Source organism: Myotis brandtii, unplaced genomic scaffold, assembly GCF_000412655.1.
Source record: "Myotis brandtii unplaced genomic scaffold, ASM41265v1 scaffold1418, whole genome shotgun sequence".
Taxonomy (NCBI): domain Eukaryota; kingdom Metazoa; phylum Chordata; class Mammalia; order Chiroptera; family Vespertilionidae; genus Myotis; species Myotis brandtii.
This window is the reverse complement of record NW_005355071.1, coordinates 88857-93621: the sequence shown is the minus strand read 5'-3', so window position 1 is coordinate 93621 and position 4765 is coordinate 88857. Positions and strand designations below refer to the sequence as shown.

Sequence of the window (4765 nt, the reverse complement as noted above, 5' to 3'; positions counted from 1 at the left end):
TGCATGCATATAAGCCTAACTAATGGACACAGACACCAGGGGGGTGAGAGCATGAGCGGGGGCTGGGGGGGTGGGGGGGTAAGGACACATATGTAATACCTTAATCAATAAAGAAATAAAAAACTGAAGTGCCTGGAAATTTATCTGGTGGATTCTGGGGAAAACGATGTAGGCATATTTTTAAAAATAGCTTTATTGAGATTTAATTCAAATATCAGACAAATGGCCCACTGAAATTGTACAATTCCATGATTTTTAGTATAGTCATAGAATGTGTAACCACCATCACAATTTTAACACATTTGCATTATTTCAAAAAGAAAGGCAATGGCCATTAGCAGTAACCCCTAATTGCCTCCCACCCTACCCAATTCTCAGGCAACTCTACTTTCTGTCTCCAGAAATTTGACTATTTTAGAAACTTAATATAAGTGGAATCATGCAATATGTGGTATTTTGTAACTGGCTTTTTTCACTTAGCATAATGTTTCCAAGGTTCACCCATGTTGTAACATGTATCATTACTTCATTCCTCTTTATAGCTGAATAATATTTCATTGTTTGTATATACCCCTTTCATTTATCCACTCATCTGGGTTTTTTCTACTTTTCTACTATAATAAATGATGCTCTGAACATTTAGGTACAAGTTTTTGTGTAGATATTTGTTGTAAGGACATTTTAAAGTAAAAACTGTATAAAAAGTTAAATGAATTAGATAAATATTTTATAAGCATAAAGCATTATATAAATAAAAAAGTATCTTAGCATTTTTATTATTTTATGTCTTTCTATTTTGTTTCTCTATACAATTAGTTATTTATAATCAACAAATATAAAAATAAATTATAGATACGTAGTCATAGAAGAAAAACCCAAAACAATAAAAAGATATATAGTGAATTATATTTTTTAAAAATAATTTGTGTCCAAGACATGTCAGAGTCAAAGCTTTGCTTCCTACTTCCCATCTTACCTACCAAGGGCTCATCCCCATCTCTCCCGCTGCTCAAAACAAACATTGTGTAATCTCAGATGACTCTTGAGCAAGCTACACCCATTTTGCTGAGATGGACAACTGGGGAAGGGGGGCAAGCATTAGGAGTGAACTTCCCATACCCATACCCAGGCTGTGCTGATGCAGGAAGTACCCTGGATGCCAGTATTGCCATCACTTTACCTTGCCAACCAGGTGGGATTGCCACATACTGCTGTTACAGAGACTACAATTGCTAACTAATCAGAAAGTTTCATGCCTGACATTTTCTGGAATAAATCAGTCATACCCACCTACAGGGTACTTGGTGGTTGTGAGTGAGGAAAAACTCTCATGTTGTATCTACTAGACAGAAAGTTCCAGGGGTAGGGACCTACAACAATTTTGCTAACCATTATAGATCTGCCCAGAGCCTGCCATATAGTACAGCCTGAATCCATATTGCTTGGTTGAATGAGTAAAAGTATGAATTCCTGAAGGCTATTCTCAGCCCAAGGAACCCCCTCACCACCATTTCCTTCAAGATTTAAAAAAACAACAAGAAAACATATCAACAAGCTTTACCATCATTATTTCATGTGGTCCTCACTACAGCGTTATGAGGTAGGAATTATAATTTTTCTCAGTATATAAATAATAACAATGGTTAATGCTTGCAGACCAGGTACTTTTCTAAGCTGTTTATACATATGAATTCACTTAAGCCTCATAACAATTTATGTGGTGGGTACTATTATTAGCTTCATTTTGCAGAGAAGAAACTAAAGCTTGGAGGATGAAGTAATTTTCTCAAAGGCACACAGCTAGCAAGTTGTGGCTCAGATGTAAAGGGCTTGACATCATGTCTTCTTATTCTAGAGGTCCTGGTCTTTTCACTGCATCAAGAACACCAAGGTCGAGCTCCCACACACAAATTTGCAAATGTCTCATTTTGGCCCCTTCTCCCATGACCATTCATACTCAATGCTTACATCCGTGGCAAGTCTCCTGGCTCTGTGCCTTCTACCTCTCCTATCTCTAACTCTACTCTTCCTTGAAGAACTTTCCCTTCTTCTTTCCTTTATGGATCATCCCTCCAGATTCCATTCCGATTTCCCATCTACCATGTGCCAGGCTTGTAGCAGTGGCAAATCCACTGAGGAGAGGTGGCTTGCTCAAGACTACTCAGCCTAGATGTGGCAAAGGTGGACATTACATCCAGGTCAATCTAACTCCTTGTTCAATGCTCTTTCTGCCACACCAAGCTGCCTTCTGTTCTGAACCGGGAAACTCTACTGAGAAAGCTTCCTAGATCGCCCAGAAACGAACTCACAGCTCTCTTTAAGTCCATCTATGCCAATGGCCTATTCTTTCCCCTCAGCTCATGGACCTGTGTTTCACAGATACATAGCATATGTTAGCATCTAGGTGATTTATAATTAGCCACACAGGAACAATCTCCAGTGCGGATTTTTCACCCATGTCGGGAGCCAGTACCCAACACTCAACTGACACATTATTTGACTGGGCTGTGGAACCATAGAGAGGGGTCCTGGAGGTGAAACCTCCTTCTTTGGGGTATATGGCCCTATGCTGCTCTTGCTAAGTGGTTTTTGGCATGACTTGAGGATCTATGTCAAAACTCCTTTCTTTGGACCCAGTAATTGAGAGGTGGCCGTTTGTACCAGTCTCAGATATACACACCCAAACTCAGGCTGGTTAAGGTATCTATGGTAGTATCCTAAGATGAGACAAACTATCTGAATAGGTGGTGAGCTCCACATCATTGGAGGTATGCATCAATGGCTGGCCATCCACTTGGTAAAGAAGATGTCTACATGGAATGTGGGAATGGCATTCAGAAGTATTTAAGGATTTCTATGCATTCATATCCTCTTCTAAATTCTCTACACTCCCTCCTGCCCCTCCTACAGAAAATATGCACTACATGTGGCAAATTGATCTTGCTTGGGATGACAAGGGCAAAGATCTGGAAAAGTAGAGACATCTTGGGAACTGGGAGCAGAACTGCTGAATCACCAGTCATTGTCACACTCTCACCTTATATCCTGCCATGCTAATTCCTGGCAAAGATTGGGAATCTACAAGCTGGTCTGGTACAGTGAGGGCCCAGGGTATGAACAAGCACACTTGAGAACACGTATTTATATGATCATATGTATGTGCATGAAGATGAGCCTGTGGAGGGGATGTAAAAGCACACACCCATGTGAACAGGTGCCCAGGCAGCCAACTGAAAGTCCCATGCACACCGTGGGAGCTCATGAACAGGAGAGGATACTTGAGAGTGTGTCCTTGGGTGAATACAGGAGAGCCCTCATACACATATGCACTCAGATGTGTGACTAAGTGTGTAAGACCAGTTTTCTGTACAGACTCCAAGGAGCAAACACCAAAGAGAAGGCTGGCAGCAGCAGAAAGAAATGCAAAGGTGCTACTGAAGAACCTCAGGAGGATGCAGTCATTGAGGATGGTACAACAGAAAGCGGGGTCCAACTCTTAAAAGCCTCTGCCTTTCCTCCAGGCTTCAGCATTTTGGAGATTAAGAACAAACAGTGGTGACACGTAATGTTCATGTGGTGGAAACAGCCACAGCAGAAGGAAAAGTTGGCAGCTAAGAAAAAACTTAAAAAAGAGTTATAGGCTCTTGGTAATAAGGCTCCACCAAAGTCTATACCCAACACCATCAACAACCACTGAGTGTATGATGAAACCACAGTAGACCCTAATGATGAAGAGGTGGCTTATGATGAAGCTACATATGAACTTGCTTCTAACTGCAACAAACTTCTCCCAAGGTTGTCATTACAACATCAGCTAGACCTCATGGGAGAATAGTACAACTCTGTGAACAGCTCTCCACAGTTATACCAAACTCACATGTTTATTACAGAAGACTGGCTCTGAAAAAAAAATCCCACAGTGCATCTCAAGAGATTTCACAGATCTGATCAATATTAATGAAGATCATAAAACACCAAGTGGATAAATTCTTAGTCACTTGCCAAATGGACCAAATGAACAGTGTTCGTCTGTATAAAGAAATTAAGAGAAGAGGCGAGGACCCCACAGAACATATACCTAAAATAATTCTGAATAATTTTACAATATGGCTGGATCATTCTGTTGGATGGGTGTTTGCATCTCTCTTTCCCCATAATTCTCAATTTATCAGAAGGCAGGTTGCCGCATTCCACAATCAATGGGATTATATCTTCCTCAGATTTCACAGATATTGAAGAGCGAAAAGAAAGTGGAAATTCAGGGACTTGGGCCATGTTTTACCTTAAAATTAAGATCTCTTCAGAAAGGAACCTTTGATTCTAAATATGGAAAATATGAATGGGTCTATAAGCCCCCGGAAATAGATACAAGTAGAAGAAAATTCCATTTATAAAGTACTGACGGAATAGTATTAGATTTGGCTGAGCAGGCCTATCTTGAAATTGTGACAGAAGACTCTTCAAAATGGCATTTATTTATTTCATACACCTTCTTTTGTGTCTAGACAAATTACCAAGTGCCATGAATTACCAATCACTGTTTCTGTAGGAAATATAAATAAAACTCATTTTGGTGAGAGGGTTTTTTTTGTTTTTTTTTAATATGTGAGGACAATGACTCAGAAAAAGCATGGTGTCCCTTGTTGGACCATGACTTGGAGGTTAACCTCTATAAAGCTTCCCTGTTTATCAGGGACTTTACTGTACATGATTTGCTTTGCCTCCCATAGAAGCCCTATGGGTAAGTAAGACAGCGTTATTACCA

General features: G+C 40.1%; 1 pseudogene; it reads left to right on the top strand.

The window, feature by feature from the left end:
• The first annotated feature begins 1595 nt into the window (after positions 1–1595).
• Positions 1596–4394, top strand: LOC102260070 (annotated as a pseudogene).
• The last annotated feature ends 371 nt before the right edge of the window (positions 4395–4765 follow it).